The 20,494-nt window shown below is 45.2% G+C and overlaps 1 protein-coding gene across 6 annotated transcripts in view; it reads left to right on the top strand.

The window, feature by feature from the left end:
* Nucleotides 1-20,494, top strand: part of LOC144724456 (ras GTPase-activating protein nGAP-like) — a 589,022-nt gene that overhangs the window by 425,706 nt on the left and 142,822 nt on the right. The gene's annotated exons all lie outside the window — the stretch shown is intronic.

The following is a 20,494-nucleotide window of genomic DNA, read 5'->3' as shown; positions in this document are numbered from 1 at the left end:
CACTACAAAAATAACAACTGCCATTTGCCACTAAGTGGCAGTGATGTCACCACGGCGCTTATGCCACGCTATGTGCACTTTAACCACTACAAACGGCCATGCACAAACAATAATCATTGAAATTTCAGAAAGATAGATTCAGAAAACTGTGAATGCAGCATCACCGAATAATGTGCTGGGCACACACAACTGGGATTGGTAAGCCAATGTGAGTGTGCCTGCGTGTCTGAGAGCATCGCTCCTCGCGTGGGAACTATAACACCCCCCCCCCCCCCCCCTGTTAGCTCTGGCTGCGTGGTGCTTTTGGTGACGCGGCAGCTTACAATTGGAAGGTTATGCAGGTTCAGATTCCAGTCAGGGGTCAACTCGGCGTGCCATCCTCCTGGATTCGAACACCACTGTGGAAAGTCAAACGTGGGGTTGTATTTTGTAAATACTGATGCCCGTCGGGGAAACGTGGAATTTCCAATGATACTGTGCAGGGCTGACAAAGGAGATGAGCCGCTTCTGCGTTATCTTGTTTGAACAGGGATATACGTTGCCTTTGAACTTGATAGACCACTAACTGCAGCATATGCCACTTTAATTGCACTTAATGAGAACAAAGTTTTGCTGACTGGCTAACTGCCTGGCTGGCTGACACGTGGGTGACACATGGGTGGTGTCACCTGCGTGATGACGTCACCTGCGTCCCGCGGAGTTGAGCCTGTTTCGAGCATCGCGTCAACACCACCACCACTCTCCCTGCCGGCCGTGGATCCCACGCTTTGTAGGGCAGTGCTCGTAAAAAGAGATATTTTATTATTAGTACTGTAAAATGGTGATACAATTTGTCCTGTCTTCTACACCAAGGCCAACTGTAAATGATACTGGAGGACTTATGTGTGTGATTACATGAGAATAATTTAGATATGAAAATTGGATACTTAAACAGACGAAATTTATTCGTGTCATCGCAGTGAACATCCTCTGAGACTCCAGTACCTGCACACAAGAGACTTTGTTTACTTAAAAAGGTCCTCACAACCAAAAATGTCCAGAGTCAATGCGCTTGAAGTGCTGTGAATCCATACATCCTGTGGTGTTTGCACGTGCATTGTCGTGTGTGCAATTGACAAATCGGTTTTGCACTTTGGCTTACCAAACCCAACATCATGGGCTTTTACGATGGGGTTCTGAAGGTCAGGAGGTCACTGTGGCAGTGTTGTTGATGCCGCTCCACTTTTTCATCACCTCCCTTCTGCCATATCGCCAGCTAGCGTCTGACCATCAGGCCTCCTCTTACGGGATCTTACGGATTTTTACGGATTCTTACGGAATCCTTTCCACGTTACCACCCGCTAGGTCCCCACTTCAATATCTGTTGAGCAATTGAATAAATGGAATCAATGGAGATTGTGGGATCATTCCTATGTGTCTGCATTTGCTGATGGCTATAGAGTACTTTTCAGTTATCTTCAGTAGTTGCCTGCGCCTTGTTGTTTATCACAAGTCATGTCATTTTAAATTGTGGCTTGGGCATTTAGATTGGCACGACATATGATTTAACAATTAACCGAATCCAGGATTATTGCTTAATGTCTCAATAGCCATACTTGCTTTGAATTCTTCATGATATAACCACTAAATTGAGTCCTGAAGAATGATAGAGATGTTTTTACACAAATACAAAACCACTTAATCATCAAATGTACCAATGCTATCTTGAGAGAGCATTTATTCATTAATTTATGATAAAAACAAAATAACTCCCACAAATGTCTCATCCATATGGCCAATGAAGACCATGCATGCTGACCAGGCCTCCCACTGGCTAACGTGATTATGTGGTCAATTGAATTTGGACTTTGATGGTAAATCACCCGATTATATCGGCATTCGCGATTGCCCACTCGTCATTCGAGGCAGCATAGCGCCCGTGTGCCGCCAGACGGTTGACATTTTCATATTTAGGAAATTGGCCGTGCGATACACAAGCCTCTGCAACAGCAGAGTAACTCATAGGAAGACAATGTAACGAGATCTATAAAGCCAGTTATGAATGCTAATGATATATACTAAACTAAATTTTTATTTTATTTTATCAGGTAATGCCCACTGAGCTATTTAGCTCTTTTTCAGAAGCGACCTGGCCACAAATGATGTGGCTTATCACGTGGAAATGTATGGCAGCCAATCACTCAAAACGCATGTTTTTGAATGTGGAGGGAAAAACCGGAGGACCTGGAGAAAAATCCACACGATCATGGGGAGAACATGCAAACTCCAAATACACAGGCGTCAGGGTTGGGATCCAGCCCACAACCTCCTGTATACCAGGCGAGGTAGTTAATATCTCACTACTCAAAAATGTTAATGTATTTTATTTTTTACTTTAACTTTCGTCATGGAGCGTTGGCACAGTGATTTGCACACTGCAATACAAACCTGGCAACCCAAGTTTTATACCCAGTTACAGCGGACATCAATAGCAAGTGATATCTAAACTGAATTGGGACCTCCCCTGGGGAGAACATATAAACTCCAAATTTACAGGTTTTAGGGTTGGGATTGAGCCCACAACCTCCTGTATACCAGGCAAGGTAGTTAACATCTCGCCACCGCAGCACCCGGAGTACAATGTCTTTAAAAACAACAGCGCTATGCCTATAAATAAAATGAACGCCGAGCCGCTTGCACGTTCCAAGATTCAGAGGTGAAGGGGACACCCACCCTGCAACTTGCAGACGTCTCGGAATAGCAAAGGGTTAAGAGGGTCACTGAGTTTCTGGCTTGGCACACCGTCACCTGACTGGTGGTGGTACGCAGCAAGTTTGGAATCTTGCGGGCAGGTGGGCGGGCGGGCGGGCAGAGGGATCGATTCATATGACCTCGGGTAAAAAAAGGTCAAGTCTTTCGTCACTTGCATTGTGTCGGTGTACTAGACCTGTCATTCAAATTCTGAGGCTTATTGGGTTGCGTTTGGGACACTAAATTATAACTGCATACTAAGTACAAATATATTTGCTGACACTAAACACCATGTTGAGTTGCACAGTGACGATGCCACCAGTGTGCCGTGGTAGTTCAAGGACATTTACTATTTTTGTTTTTCCTTTAATAGTCACTGATGACACCTATTCTCATCACGTTTGCCTGAAGTGATGCATAAAAAAAATTGAGAGGTTGCAAAAGTTGTAAAATCAGTCGCTGGATTCTCATAAGCATAGAAATGGATGCTTGAATTATCCGGTTTGCTGAACGAATGCATTATAAGGTTGCGCTCATTACACACAAAGTGCTTGCCACAAATGCACCACAATACCTTGCTTATTATCTCGTCAAGGAGCATAAAGCATCACGCAAACTCCGGTCATCCTCGCAGCGGCTTTTGGCGAACCATCGAACAAAGATGGTCACTGCATCGTGCGCTGTCAGATGCGTTTATGTGGCTATCTGGAACACTCTTCCTTCTGATATTAGGAAGTCACTGTGGCTGTGCACTTTTAAATCTAAATTGAAAACTTATTTCTTAAAAACTTTTTTTGTGTTTAGTTTGTTGTCCTTCCCCCACACCTCCGATGAGCACGGTTGGCTACGTATGGTGTGAAAGAAGTTCAACGTACATCCAAATTAGAAAACAGAAAATTTCTGTAGCGAGAATTTATCATTCCTCAATATCCTTGGTGGCCATATTGAAAAATGGCTGCCAGCTTTGATTTTCACGTGGCTAACTTTTTATTCTGAAATGATACACTACCAAACATCTCTGGCAAGTCTCATGCTTGTATCACCATTTTAATTATCACCATTTGAATTATTCCCGTGCTAAATAAAAAATCACTCATCCGCTCCACTTGAGCTCCTTCAAATGGATAAATGTCACCATGAGTGAGTCTTATCATAGGGGGTGTAGAGGTGATCATGGGATTTACAGGCCCCATTGAACCTGTTCACATATTGCTGACCCAATCCGAGTGTGATACAGCATTAACGTTGCACATGTAATAGCTACTCGCTAACAGTCTTGTAGCCCTAACCCCATGACTAGATTTACTGTGCATAGAGCTAATATGAGCTGCTCCATTCAATTCCTGAAGAAGCTCTCGGCATGTGGAGAAAATCGTCGAACATCGTGCCGAATAACACAAAGTGACGATCATTTAGCAGGAAAGGCCCACTTAGCTACGTAGCTCTTTTTTAGAAGCGACCTGGTGATCACAAATGATAGCTGAACCAAGTGGTTTATCACGTGGAAATGTGTAGCCGCTGGGTCGGGATCGAGTCCACGACTTTCTGTATACCATGCGAGGTAGGTGCACGTGGAGAGCCATGTAGCTCAGCTGCGATATACGGTGTGTGCTGCAGTAGTATCCCCTCCGCGCGCCACGGTGGTGATCGGTCCGTGTGTGCTTCGTGTGCATAGACTTACATCCATTCAGTATTGGGGTTTATTAAACGTTGGAGCCAGTGGAGATGCAGCCCCCCTTTTTCAACGGAAATATATTTTAGAGTGCGCCTCACTCCACATTGTTTGCCAGTGAGTGAGAGATGTCGTGCAGCCGAGTTTGGGATTGGTTAATGAAGGGGAATGGCCCCACGGGCTCTCGAGCACCAGTGGACTCTGCGGCGCGCGAACACTGCGGCAACATTGGGTTACGTTTAAGCACAGTGTTGCTTGTGCAGAGACTCGATTCAGACTCCCTGGAGCGGGCTCATCTCTTCTCCTCCTCCATAGACGGTGGCATGGAAGAGAGTTCCGGCTTTGTTATTGCCAAGACTTTGGCTGCAGGCCACATTTTATTTCGTCCCCGGCTGGGTTTATAAGCATTCTGACATAATAATCACCTCGGGTTTCAAATGTGTGTGCTTTTATGACTGCTTGTATCCTGGATAATGCTTAGTACTCATCGTACGGAGTTTATTCTGAAATTATGTTCAGACTTCGCATGCTGTGATTTACATTTTTTTGGGTGGGGGGGAAGATATAAAACAACAAAATATTCTGCCAAAATGTATGAACTGCAGTACATAGTATGTTCTTGTGTACAAAGTACACAAAGAGACAACATACTGAACCGAATATGTAATGTTCCTTTTTAACACAATACATCGAGTTATACGTGGTGTCTGTCGGTTTATGATGATGAAGTTGTATTTGTTCTTTAAGGTCAGCTTGCTTCTCAAAGCGCACAAGCGCTGATGAGTAATATTGAGCGAGATAAATGTATTGTGTGTGTTTGTGTTTAATAGTCCCTTCATTGTCATGCTCCCTGTCTTGGGACCACAGTCTGAGGTCAAATCAGGCATCCTTGCACAGTCGAATCTTTTAAATAAACGGTGGAAGCACATTGGTTTCCAAGCTGAGTTTATTGGCCAGTGGTTTGTTTTATTGTCGTAAATTGTATCGTGAATGAACATAATTCCAGTTGGGAAATGGCCATCCCTAAATACATTACAGAGGATCTATGTATGAACTCTTTTATGAAATATAGGATAGAAAGCACGAATTGGCAATAAACAGATGGAATCGTTTTCTGATGTGAATAATTGGAAATTAAATAATACATTCCCGGCTTAAGGTAATGGCCAGAGATTAAGGATGTGGTTCTGGTGCATGGTTTGATTAAAAAATAATAAAATAAAAACATGGCTGCTGTTCATCAATTATATTTTAGGAGTGCAATTAATGTAGGACAAGCATTTGTTTTCCCTAGTTTTACAGACGTCAACAACCGTCTTAGTTAAACACATTATCGCGTACATTATTTCCAACTGTAAGTGGACATTACCACTAAATTAAGAAGCATTGTTTTCCAATATAGAGCGGATTTATGAACTCATTTTTTAAACTAAACTCTTTTTTATTTTACAAGGTAAGGCCCACTGAGCAAAATAGCTCTTTTTCAGAAGCGACCTGGATATCACAAATGATAGCCCAATGAAGTAACTTATCACGTGGAAATGTATAGCAGCCAAACACTCTAAACGCAAATTGATTCTAAATGTGGAGGGAAAAACCAGAGGACCCGGAGAAAAATCCACGCAGCCACGGGGAGAGAGAGAGAGACGCAAACTCCAAATATACAGCAGGTGTCAGAATCCGTATCGAACCCACGACCTCCTGTGTACCAGCCGAGGTAGTCAGCACCTCACCACCGTGGTGCCCCACGGTGCTTGGCCATACAGCACTAGGCCGTGATGTACAGGAAATTTCTTCAAAACAAGATCCCCTGTATGAGTGATGAGCGACCTAGACAACTTAGTGGGCCACATGAGTGTCCCTCCATCTCAGTGGGCCGCAAGATTGACATCGTCCTTGTGCACTAATCATGACCCCACGCATCACCCTAGAGACAATGAGACCCACAACACCTTGCTGATCTCCTCAAGGAGCATAAACCATCACGCAAAATCCCGTCATCCTTGTGTCGGCTTTTGTCTAGCCATCGAACAAAGACGGTCGCCGCATCGCACGCTTTCAGGTGCGCTTCTGCGGCCACCTGCAACGCTCTTCTTTTCGACATTAGGAAGCCACTGGAGCTATACACTTTTAAATAATCTCGATTAAAAACAAATTTCTTTAGAACTCCTTTTTGTGTTCAGTGTGTTGTCCTTCCTCCACGCCTCCGATTAGCGTGGTTGGCTACGTACGCTGTGAAAGAAGTTCAACGTACAGTACAGACACACATCCAGACCAGGCCATCACCAGGGGCTCAACGGGCTGAATGCAGCCCACCGCTCTCCTGTATAATCACAGAATAATGAGTTGTCGTTTTCCGCACAGCTCACCGTTATTCCTGCAGTTTAGATATACAGGATACATATATATTTTTATGATCTTTCTGTTTCACCTTTAACACTGTGTGCATGATGCAGATGAATACTAAAAATATACCCGAAACTGCAAAAAACTGAGAATTAAAATAATGGACTACTCGTTTCGATTTTAAGCTTTCGTGACTGCAGGGATTCATCTTCTTGGTTCTTTTGGTAAAGTCACGTAGAAGGGAGATAAAAACATAATAAAATAATAATAAAATAATTGTATTATTTTATTATGTTTTATTTTTATTATTTTATTATCTCCCTTCTACGTGACTTTACCGAAAGAACCAAGAAGGACTACTCGTTATTGCAAAAGCATTGCCATCAAATTGTGTGCATGCGCATTATCAGAATAGCAATCGTATAGGGGGCCTAGGATGATTTGACTGGTAAGTCTACGTTGAGAAATCTTGCCTGTGCATCGCAGGCAGAAGGATATAGCAATCAACTTACAGGCGCGTTATCACACACCACGTTGAAAGTGTCCGCTTAATAAAAACATTTATTGCCTGTTCTGAAGAGAGCGTGAGGTTTACTTTGATCGTAGAGACACAGCTTCAGCCCCTCTCGGCTTTTTGAGTGGACAGGTGGTTTTGAAGCGTGGTAGCAATTACAGCTGCATTCCAAACGCCTCCTCCATTGAGTCCAAACAGCACTATAGTTAAGAGTAGAAATTACCCTTTCTGTGTGATAATGACAATCTGTATTCCCTCGCTTTGTTGTGTTGTTTAAGTAAGGGATTGGTAAGTTTGAGCACTGGCCGATGAGACTGACGTATTAAGAGAACTATGTAGACTCTTAAACCTGTTGGGGTTCCTAGATTAATCCCTTAATCGTGGTTATTAATTGTAAGTAACAAACATCTGCCACAGTGTGTTATAATTGAAAGCGGTGACATGTGCTTACTTTAGAAAAAGCACTTTCACTTTCCTAATTCAACATATTTGAAAGCAGTTTGTTAATTAAACTGATTTTTTTTATCCCAAAGGCACTGCTCTGACGAAGCTATTTCAGGGCCATTAAACGTCCAATACTGTACTTGTGCAAAGAGTATGGGGGGCGGTGCTCGGTTCCATTGGTGACCTTGAGCCAGTGGTGGAAATTCCATGTTCTCATGGCAGGGGACAGTCTATCCACAGGATGATGAGTGTTAACATCCCACAAAACGAACTCTATTTTATTGACACCTGTGGAAGGATGGCCCGAGTCAACCCTAACCAGGATTTGAACTCGTGCCGTTGAGATTGTGAGACACTCACCCACAGGGGTCACCCAGCGGGCTTCATTGGAAGTGAATGATTCCTGTGGGTTTCTTGCCGATGGGAACTGATGTTCGGCAAGGCGACTGTGGACAAGAAAACGTGGGAACACGTATTTAACGAACTATGGTAAATTAGCCCCGTGGATAATATTGACAGATTCTAGTTTGGCTTGACTCTCTGAGGATTGCTCTGAATTAAAAAAAAAACAGCCACATGACTCATCTTGACGTTTCCTGTTTAAAATCGCATTCAAATGTAATTTAAACATATTTTGACATTTGCATTGACATGCCGCAATATACGGACGATTGCGTAGGAGTGATCTCGCCTGAACATTTTTTCACCATGGCCATCGGCAGTTAGTTGATACACCACACGTCAACATCATCAGCCATGATCGATCCACTGCAGGATGAAGGCCTCTCTAAGCTGTCACCATAACATGATATTTCAATGCAACAGTTCATCAAGCATCTGCACTTGCACTACGTTGACTGTTCCATATCCGCAGTTGACGTACTCACGGTGGCCAGATGTTAACTACCTCGCCTGGTATACAGGAGGTTGTGGGTCCGATCCCGACCCTGACACCTGTATATTTGGAGTTTGCATGTTTTTCCTCTGGTTCATGTGGATTTTTGTCTGGGTCTTCCGGTTTTTCCCCTCCACATTTAGAAACTTGCATTTAGATTAATTGGCTGCTTTAAATGTCCACTCGATAAGCCACTTCGTTGAGCTGTCATTTGTGATAGCCAGGTCGCTTCTGAAAAATAGCTACATAGCTCAGTGGGGCCTTACCTGGTATAATAAAAAATAGTTTAATTTTTCGAATTGTTCATGCTTTGGTTGCCGCTCCATTGTCAGCCGTGACCACCGGCCCTTGGTGTGGCGTGTTCTGCACGAGCCTGCCTGCGTTTATTAACGGTCAGTGCGATGTCTCTAGCCTGCGTGTATTCTCTAATCCATTTGTTATTTTTCTCTGTGATTCCAAACGCCCACAACTCTGTGCTTCTTTGCACACTTTTTTTCTTCTTTTTGACGAACCGTTGTCATTGTCCATGCGTGCGGATATTATTCCACATGTGTCACGGCAGAGAATGCTGGGGCGGTGTCTCCGAAGGACAACCGCTGTTTTCTTCCCGCAAAGTGGCGCTCATTATACCCTGCGCACTGTAATTACAATTTTTGCTTCCCTTGAGCGATTACGTTTTGTGGTATCCACATTATTAGGCATCGAGTCGCCGTCCTTAATTGCTGAATGTGTGCATGTGCAAATATGCGGGAAGCACTCGGTGGTTCGAAATTCGATGTGACTCCACCGTGGGCATATAAAAAAAACTAAATTGCCTTCATATCAGGGTGCGATCGGAGAAATTGACAGCGGAGGAGATGCCCGTCTCTCATGTCACAAGGGTTAAGTTTGGGAATAAAGTGTTTCGGGGGAACACGGAGAAGTAGTTCAGACGAAGCCACGAAGGTCGTGGTGAGCTTATAAAATTGCCAACACGGGTGGAGATGCAGGAAATTTGAACGATATTGAAGCGGACAGTTGTGAGTGGCGTAGTCCGCATTCGTCAAAAAAAATTCAAGGCAATGTGTGAAAAAGTTACTCTCATCAATCCCTAGCAAGGACAGAGAAACAAGGGGTATTGCTGCATACACAGAGCACTTGACCTGCTACTGTAAGTTAGGAGATTGTTGATAAAAAATATATATGTATATTCTGCCGCATAAATAAAACAATATTTAACCTCACGCCTCATTTCCATGACCATCTCTTGCACGTCTGGCTCGAGGTTGACCGAGAGCTGTCACCGAAGCCGGGCTACGTGCGTCACTTTGCAGGCGGGCGGCCTGTGCCCTCGTACGTGGGCTGGGTGACTCTTCGTTGAGAGGCACCGCGCTGCAGCAGCTCGCCCAGCGGGAAGGGGGAGGCGGGGGGGGGACGGTCGGCAACCAAACTAACAAGAAGAGACGTGCTTTTTTCGAATTCAGTAAAAAAATGCTCTATTTCAAGAGCTGCAATGCATTGTGGTGAATATACTAGATGACGATCCTTTAATAAATAACGTCACGGAGAGGTTCCTTAAAGAGCCGCTCGCCACAGGTTGCCGACCCCTGAGCTAGACAGTGACATCATTGCTTCACTCACGACACAATATCATTAGATTGTACAGGAAATACAACTTATACATATATAGCTGTTGTTCTGTCCCGATGGCTCATAAATGTTTTTTTATTATTGTGTTTTACATTCATCATCCTCCACCTTTCAAAAAACGTCTTGGTATTAAGGATACGTGGGCCGGGTCTGGTAGGACCTGATGATGAGCTGAATCTAATCTCAACCTCATCAGGGCTAATCCCCACAGTTATCAGATCTAATGAGGACTGGATTTCGATGTATTTAATGTCGTGTTGGAGTGGTGGCACAGTGGTTAGCACACTTGCGCTATGAACCCAGAAACCTGTGTTTGATTGTTGGACCACAGCCGAAATTTGTAGCGAGTGGATGCCTGAACCGACCCTGACCTCTCCACCAACCCACACTGACCAGCACGGTGAAGTATCGTCAAACAACCCCCGTGACTGACGTGACGTTGGGAGGCCTTCATCCGGCAGCACACTGACAATGGACTGGACATTATGATGACCATTCTGCATAAATAACGGTAGACCCGTGACTCGTTTTGTCGGTGCGCGTGCAAGTTAGACATTTTACTGTAGGTGCGCAACGCCTGCACCCTAGAGCCAGCGCACGGCAGCAGAGGGCGTCTAGCCTGCTGCTCATCGGCGGCACCAATGAATGGTCAGGGGGTCGTTGTAACGTACTCATAACGCTAAGCGTACTATTTGTGGCGTATTACAGATTGCGTTTGGAGCAGGCGAGATATATTTCTCTCGCCGTTCAAATTATCAGCGACGCTGCTCTCGGTTTGATTGTGCCAGAGAAAGCGCGGCCTGCCAGATCACCTGATTAGGACGTGGGCCCAACCACCCCCTGGGTGGGCCCACGTTTCGTTGATCCGCGCGAGGGAGGTCTCTTCACTCTCGCAAAATAATTTGAAATGAATTCTGTTGCGGGGGGGGCGCTTGTCGGCTCTCATTTATTCTGTCGCCAGGCCACGTGATCTACGAGGGATCGTCATGGTTGCCGGCTACTGAGAGCGAATGGTCTTGGGGTAATTGAAGGACTTGGTGCGATGAGCACGGTGCAATTTTCTGCAGGTGTCTATCAGAGTGCTCGGTGTCCTCCGCACGGCAGCCTTGCCCACGCGGTGAGCACGGACGGCCGCGTGCGGGTCCCACAGTCCCGCCCCTCTCGTCTCTGACCTCCGTTGACATTTAAACACAACTCGTCCACACCTCCGGGTCTCCCACGTCTTCTTTGATCGAGAGATAATGAATCTCATTAGGCCACTGTTTGATTAAAGGACATTGAATTCAACATGTTTGGCCGTGAGTTAGCCACGTTATCAAAGGCATAGTTAAATCTATATACACGTAATTCTGTTCTTGCACGATAGCACTGCGAATAGCGCTGTGCTCGGTTTAAAAAAACCCCACATAGAATGATGGAGGCTGTGCTCTACCTGTAACGTGAGGTAGTTTGCTGATTTTAATAAGAACGTGACCCAGTTAAACAACTTCTTATCGGCCTTTTAATTGCACCTTGGCCTACCGGGTGCACTGAAACACAACGTGCTGTTAATAGTCGACTTCCAGGGACTTTATGCAAAACCTTTGTGTTTTCCATGTCACGTAACTCCTTGTTCAAGAAACCCTGTCGCCTGCAAGTAGAATAGTGTGTTATAAATGCAGCATGATACATTCTTTAACATTTGTTTTGTCCGTGATGATGAATCGCATCCAATAATGTTTACACTTTTAATTGGTCTCAGGGTGGTGGCTCGGTTATAACACTCATGCCTCGCAGCAAGAGGCGCCTTGGTTTAATTCCCAAATTGGGCTTCTTTCTGCGTGGAGTTTTTTGCGTGAGACCGCATGGAGTGGTGGCGCAACGGTTAGCGCACTACGGTGCAAAACCGGCGAGCCAAGTTCGATTCCCGCTCGCAGCCAACACCAGTGACGATTATCTAAACTGCTCCTGAGCCTTACCCTAGGTTGACTCAGCCTCAAATGAGTACCTGGAGCAGTGTGTCAACATCGTCACTTGGGAGACAAAGGCGGCCGGGCATGGTGCTGGCCACCCACCCCCTCGTGTACTGTGCTGGCCTTAATCGGTGCTGACTTCCAGCACTTGCCCCAAAAGCCTGGTAAGGCTATGCAGGGAATCTTTATGTGTGTGTGTGTGTGTGATTTATATGTTCTCCCCATACGCTGCATGGATTTTTTCCACGTTCCACCGTTTCCTTCCTTTATATATATAAAAAAAGATAATTTTAAAACTGTGATTTGCCAACTGTGGCTATGGTGAAAAGGTGCCTGCAAACTACTCAATTATTATAACGCGTCACTTTTGCCCTCCTACTGTGAACACTTGGCAGGACCCTTGAATTAAATTAATAAACATTTTTTTTATTTAAACAGACAGATTGAATACGTTTCATAATTGAATAATAAAAATATTGAATTAATTAAAATAACTATAATGCTGAGCTAAATACGTAGTGCATTAATCCGCGGTGACGTCTGTTGTCCTGGATGCCCCCCCCCCCCCAAACCTTAGACGTGCGTGAGGTGGCGCCGTCTTTATAATCGCTGCGCGTCCACCCACACGCTCCACTTGTGCCTCGCTCGCCGGGTGAAGTGCCACACCCCTGTGCTGAGCGAGGGAGGGCCCTCCTGACGCTGGCTGCAGCGAGGCAAATAATTGGCAGACGAGGAAACCAAATGAATCAATGCTCATTGAGCTATTAAACAATCTTTTCTGGGATATTAGGCTACAAAAGTCATTGGCTGACATGGTCCCGCAGGCGGTATAGATGCGCAGACGAGCGGCGTGCCTGCCCCAAATGATAATTCTTATTGATGCGCTGGTGATCAGGGCCGCTGTGTAATTTCCCGAGGATGTTCTTTTGCTGCAGGTGATTCTGGAATACTGATTTGTTTGGATGCGCTTTGGGGCCAGAGAGCCCCACGATATACTCTGGTTTAGGAGACATCAGATGCACCGCATGCATTCGTTTGCCAGTATTTGACGACAGGAATGTTTTGTAGGGATGGAGTAAATGGTAGAAACTCCTGTGGCTGCATGGGTGAGGTTGACCCATACATAAAACATGAAGACATTGAGCATCACCGATTGTTACACGAGTGATACTGTGCGTGCCATGAGCATACACATCAATAAATCAATACATTGCTTTCATTTCCTCTTTCGTCTTCTGTAGGGCACATGTTTGCAAAATAATAATTCTCATAAATAACCAAACAAATAAGCAGACGAAAGTCCTCCTCCATGTATTCATCCAACAGTGGCTTGTTTATTTTTGCGTGTGTAAATTATTACTTCAGAGATTTGTTTTCATTTCTTATGCTCAAGTAAACAAAACTTAAATTACTATTTAGTAGGATTACGCTCAAAATATTGGGCCGATTATTTATGGATGGATTCAAGTTCTGCGAGACGGAATGTGTAATGCCTGTAAAAATAAAACCCCCTCTTCGAGGAAAGAATATTCACGCAAATAGGCCCCGCGTAGTCTTTCAACATTGGAGGCCTTTTTGGGATGAAACATTTTTCACTGATTTCCGTTTGTGTGTGATTGTCACTTCATGAGTGAGAAATAAAATGGACAGGTTCAGTTGGACACAAACTTGTTTCTGCTCTGATGCAGGGGGGAATTTTACACAGACACCCGATAATCTAACCCCTCTTTGTAACACATCACACTGGAGAAAATCCACTCGTGTTCCTCGTGATCAAATGATTGAACTGAAATGTGTATAGCTCAACCATATAGGGGTCACCGACACGCTCCGGACGTAGACATTAGAACACCGTTTCGGTGCTCGGCAGTCGAGGAGCTCGGCTATCGGAGAACTCTGAGAAGTGGAGCAATGAGATCAGCCGTAAGTGTGCAGGGGTTGGATCGATTGTGGCATTGCAGGAATGTGAGCAACTAGAGATGACTTGGAGAGGCATTCATCCAACAGTGGCTAGACCATGGCTCAGGGTGATCCTTGAAATAACCTTACTTTGCTCCTCTTAAAGTCGTAGTTCATACGCAATCTGCTTGAAATCTCGGTTTTCATTTGCAGTCCCAAAAGTGTTTGTTACTTTTGTTACGGAGTGCTGTACGCTGGGAATAATACGAGTTCGGAGCTGTGGTTCATTCTGATACAACTGTGGGGGTGGTGTCTCATTCTACGCAAGCAGTTGCGCGCTGAGCACTGCCCGTATGCAATAAGTGCTCCTTGTAATCGCCTGCCATGCAATCCCCCCCCCCCCCACGGGATTATGTACAATTATGGTTTAATTCCAAGCTGCAGGATGTAAGAAAATGGCATGGGCAATGCGCTTCGCATAACCTGCATTCTGGGTTGTTAATCGCCATTGATCTGTAGATTGAGGCGCGCGAGAACAGATGAGCTATACCTAATCGCCTTTGACAGGTGTGTGCAGGTATTTGTTGTCGTCGTCGTCACTCGAACGGATTGTGTTTATGTGACCAGCACGCCTGCAATAACCGTGCACTCTGTAATCACTCTTCTCCGCTCTCCACTGTGTCAGCTGCTGCCAAAGCTGCCGTCCGTATTTAAAAGCTTTTTGATGACAATCGCAATACACAGCCAACAATTACACAAGCATATCATGGCAAACGGCATGAGATTTTTTGCACGTGTGAAAAAAACATTACAATATATAATGTGATCGCTTTTGGTGGGCTAATCTCAAGACATGGTATGCTTCCAGTAACATTCTCAAGGAGCTTTTGGTCGGAAAAAATTCTAACGACGGTTAGTTTCTAACGTCATTGCCATTGCGTACATTGCCGCAAAGTGAGGATTGCTGCTGCTGCTGCTGCTGTCGTGGTGTACCGGTGAGGTCGTTTCGACTCGCAAAGCCAGAGCGGTCACCGCATCGGTCTCCTGGCGCTCAACATTGTAAATGAGTCGGACCACAGCAAGTCGATCGGCAGGCCGCACGCGATGTGGGTAACTCCCACCTACTCCGGGATGTCTGGCCAATGTGGAAGAGTAGGCAGAAAACACCTCTACAGAGGGGTTCTCACTCTGTCTCTCTCTAGAGGGGCACACCAGAGCTCCTTCGAGTGGAATCCCTCCTGCCAGCGGTGGTGTGTGCGAGCAATTGCAGGGCTGCGCCTTCATCACTAGTACAGCTCAAGGTGTGGTCGACGTTGTCGTAATGATGCTGTTGGTGGATCGCACGGATCGTCCCGTGGTGTGAAGCTCTCTGCCTGCCGGCATGGAAGGTGTCGAGCATGATGAGGCAGTACAGCAAAATGCGTTTATGCCTCGTCGGGTGTAGATTGTTAAATGGTGCCTGTCCACGTGCGGGGGGGGGGGGATTTTGTTGGGGCATTTCTTTCACTTTACCAACAAGCCTCGTGAACAATGAATTGGCCCGTGCGTCCCAATTGAGGACCCATCTGGCATTCAATTGGTGAGACAGATGTGTTACAGAATGTGATATTTAACAACGGTTAGAGTTGGATGGTGAGTATAGTATTCCATGAATTGCCAAACATGTTTAAAGTAGCTCAGTCATCCACACTTTACCCAAGGGCAAGTGCGCTGATAATATAAACCGAATGTGACCTATACTTCAGAAGATATCACTTAAATAAGACTCTGCGGGAGAGAAGCTTGGTGTGATGAGCTGCGTGTGTAAAGGTGCAGCCCTGCAATGTCCCGCTCAAGTGGCCACTGGCCACTGCATGTGATTGTATATACATGCGGGCAACGGTGGCGCAGCTGGTGAGTGCATTGTGCTACGAACACAGCGTTCCGAGTTTGATTCCCGCTCACGGTCAACAACGGAAACGAATATCTGACCTGGTTCTTGGGCTCCCCCCTAGGTCGACTCAGCCTTAAATGAGCAGCTGGTGTGGTGTGTAAACATCAGCACTGGGGAGGCGAAGACGGCCGGGCGTGGTGCTGGCCACATCGTCCCCTCGTGTGCTTTGCCGGCCTTAATAGGTGCTCGCTAACAGCTCTTACACCAACAGCCTCTTAAGGCTGTGAGGTGGATCTTTATATTGATATTCGTATAGTCATCCTGCCTGTAAAAGCTAACAGACAAAAGCATACTACACAGTTTGCAGTCTTCACTCCATGGCATTACTCTACTGTAATTAACATGAAGATTCGAAATCACTTGTTTTTTTACATCATCATATATTTTCTAAACATGTCAACGGTATAAGCGTGGTGGTATACCCGAATGCGCGTGGTCAGCGTGTACACAAACCCAACGGTGTTGCATCAGGTTGGCCCTTGAGAGCGATGACGGCCTGCGCCTCACGCGACCGGCAGGAACAGGAACCATATCGCAGAACTCACATTCAGTCTGAGGCAAAGCTGGCCAGAGCAGGAGGAGAGCAGTAATAGCTGAACCAATCTTCACAATAAATATATATGAACATATTGGGCGGTACACCGGTGCGCGGTATAAAAAAATATAAGCAAATTTTTCGCATTTTCCCGCGATTCGCAACCCCCGGTCCGAAAATCTTGTGGGGTGGTGGCGGTGCGTCAAAATCAGCGCTCGTGATGTCGAAGCAGTCGGAAGGTGAATGTCGGTTAAAATTTTTATTCTAGACCGTTTTATGAGGACCGGTGCGTTATGCTGCACCGGTGTACCGCCAGTACCTCCATATATTCATCTTACATGAGTTTGACGCCCGCCATGGATGTGTAGAATTGTTTTCCAGCTGGCTCAGAGTTGTTGATGGAGTTCAGGGGCTCCCCACTGGTGGCGTTGAGCGGCAGGCCAGTCACCGGCGCCGATGTGGAGCGAGCAGCGGCTCTATTCACTTCGGGCCCACCCGGTGCTTCTGTCAGCAGCCGCCGACAACCGTGCCTCATAAAGCAAGCGACGACGAAGTCGGTGTGAATTTACCTTGCAAGAGAAATGCAGGTGCTTAACACGAGATGACTTTTACACTATTCCCCTTGTTATTCACGAACTTGGCTGTCCGCGATTTTGACTATCCACGAATCGCACCTGGAACTCAACAATAACTGCGTCGAGAGAGGGAAAGATAGTGATGAGAGAGAAAGTGAAGAGATAAAGATATGAGAGAGATATGTAATCTCCATGTATTTAAAAATATATCTATGTATTTATTTCAGCTAATTCATGAAAAAATGATAGGTTTCCGTAGGCCAATATAATTCTCCGCAAAATGTCCTATTCACGAGCATCTATGGAATGTATCCCTCGCCAATAGTGAGGGAATACTGTATTTCATAGCAGTATTGTGTGCAGTAGTGGTGAATGTGATATGACCTTAGCAAAAAATATCACTGTTATGGACCTCACAGCTTGGATCCAGCCATGGAAAATCCATTCTATAATTATTCTCCCCTGTGTACAGGGAAATCAACCAGTTCCATGTAGGTGCCTGGAACATCTGACCAGAGATAAGAGCTGTAGTCCATGAGTATAAATATAACGTAACACAACATGCAAACACGCAGACACACAACTATGTTTATTCACAAAAGATGCTGCACTTGCATAATGATTGCGATCACTTCTCTATATAATGCTGTTCATATAATATATATTGTACATATACTTACTATATTATTGTTATATTTTATTTAGATTACCAAAGCGTTTTTTTCGTAGAAGTTTTAAAAATAGAAATATATATCGACTGGCGTATTGGTTAACGCACCGCACTCTGAATCCAGAAAACTGAGTTCAATGCCTGGCCATGGCCAACATTGGCAAGCCATATCCGCTGAACCATCCCACACTGAAGTACGGTCAAATAACTCCCATAGCCAACTCAGCAGGGGATTGAGAAATAGCTCTACAATATTGTTTTGAGTGCCATATTAAAGATGGCCTTTTTTATAGTACATTTAAAAAATTATAAGTCTAAAGCATGAGACTCATGTATTCCTAATTTTGAAAACATGTATTTGGTCTGTTAAAGATGACACAAAAAGGCTAGCTTGAGAAAATTAAATCACTGGATATTTAACTTTCAGTTTTGGGAGTCGAATGTTTTATTATTTTACCCCTAAAAATCGACGATCCTCACGCGGGGCGGCTACGGCTGGCGCCAGGCCGCTCTTATCGGGCAATTGTCTGTCCACAATTTTTTCCGCCAAAATGATTTCCTACGAAATGGCTGCCACTGCTGCCTACTCAACTGGCTTGTCCAACTTGTTAAGTGTCAATGCGTGTTTTCATTTAATACAGATTCTGAGCAATAAAGTGCTTGTGTTTGGTCAATCCGAACGATAATAACAATGCGTTTCATAACGCCAGCAATATTTCGTGGACAATTGAGCGTGACTCTTGAGGCGCGGGGCCAAGCTCCGTGTCGCAGGCCAGGCGAGAGAGGTGATAGCGATAACGATACATTCCATTAAAGTATTACTTTAGTGTGAATCGTTTTTTGTTTCAGACCAATCTGTATGAGTTTTTGGTACAGCGCAAATGTATGTTCAACGGTGTGTCCTTTATCACCACATTATGGTTCTTAAGTTGGCAATAAGTGGTTGGATATAATGCCGGCAATTGCACGCGTAATTATTTTATGGAAAATCAATGGAAGGAATTTCAAGCCGTGCTTAATTGTGTTTCGGTCAATATGGTTTTGTGGAATGTAAAGAGATGGTGAAGGTGCAGCCCTGCAATTGCTTGTTCAAGCCACAGCTGGCAGAAGGGCCCTAACGAGAGAGAGCTCTAGTGAGCCCCTATAGAGAGTATTTCTGATGCACTTCTGCGGCCGTCAAGACCGCTCTTCCTTCCTATAATAGGAAGCCACTGGAGCTATGCACTTTTAAATCTAGATTGAAAACTCATTTCTTTAAAACTCCTTTTTGTGTTTAGTTTGTTGTCCTTCCCCCACACCTCTGATTAGCATGGTTGGCTATGAACGGTGAAAAGGAAGTTCAACATACATCATATGTATCCCACTCTTCCATGCTAGCTAACCATCTTGAAATCGGTGGGAATACCCACGCACTTTACTCCACCACACGTGACCTGCCAGTCGACTAACTGCGGTGCCCCCTTTATGCTGCTGGTTGGACAGAGGCTGGGGGATTTAATAAACGTTCACCGTTGTTTTAACTGCTGTGCCGGGAGGTAAAATGTAGTCGGTGACCTCTGGATTTCCAGTGTGCTCACCAGTACCTGCATGGAAATTCGAAAAAGGGACGTAGCATGAAATTATGGGTTTAGGTTAGATATAAGAACATCTGAATAACATAACTAGACAAATGCTAATTCTCATTTACCACTGGGCGTCGTATTTGATGCACGTATACTTTTAGAGGTGAGTTACATTTAAAAGAAAAATGGCTAAATAATTGGAAGCCTTTTCAGTTGCAGTGCCAGACTGGGATGCTGTGCCTGAGTTATTGTCTGAGCCTCTTGGGATCTACTTGCAAACTGGATGAGCAAATGTGTTTCTCATTAGGGCTTGCTGAGTCAAAAATTCTGCTTAATCACTTAATATCCATTCAACGGTAATGGTGTTGACATGTGAGGTGCAAAATGATGGTGTTGTTCGCTTGCTCGGGAGAGATGGGTTTTTTTTCTTCTTCTTATAAATGTGGTTTCCGCACATTTCTTTACTCACAGGAATAACTCACACTTTTCCCAGTAATGTGACTCGTCTTTAATTGTATTTGTGGGAAGGGGAAGTCTCTGAGGCTTATCAGTGGTATTCTCGCAAGGTCTAAGAAATCTCGGGAAATGCTGAGGTCATATACGGTTACAACGTAACGCATTTATACGTAGCAAAGCCAATTGGCACCACTGAAGTTGAGCCCACGTGAATCGTTTTGCTTTTCACATCGGTCTCACGGCGCAGGCGGGTGTGCGTGTCTAAAATGAGGTTCGCCCGCGAACTTCTAAGCGTTGCTCAATGTCGGAGCAGCAGGAGGCGTGTCAGGGTGAGATGCGAGCGACGACCGTGACGAGTGGCACGGGGCCTCGCGAGTCGCTCGCGAGTGCGCACAACGCCGGCTGCCGCCGCCAAGCGCCGCACGTAGCTTGCGTAGCTTGCGTAGCTTGCGTAGCTTGGTGGCGGCGTGCAGAAAAGACGGGCGCAGTCGCCCCCCCAGAAAGAGCATCCCCGCCCCATCTGCTCCACCAGTAGGGATTTGTAAAAACAAAAACTTCTCGTAATTTTTTGTATGCGATTATAATGCCTTTTTGTTCTTTTTCTGAAATGTGCTGAGCTTAATTTTGTGGTTGTTTGCTCGTCTTTCTGTTGTTAAACTCTTCAGGGGAGGCTGCTGGTGAA

This window comes from Lampetra planeri, chromosome 20, assembly GCF_965212315.1.
Source record: "Lampetra planeri chromosome 20, kcLamPlan1.2.h2, whole genome shotgun sequence".
NCBI lineage: Eukaryota > Metazoa > Chordata > Hyperoartia > Petromyzontiformes > Petromyzontidae > Lampetra > Lampetra planeri.
The sequence above is the reverse complement of the archived record's forward strand: the minus strand, read 5'-3'. Positions and strand labels throughout refer to the sequence as shown.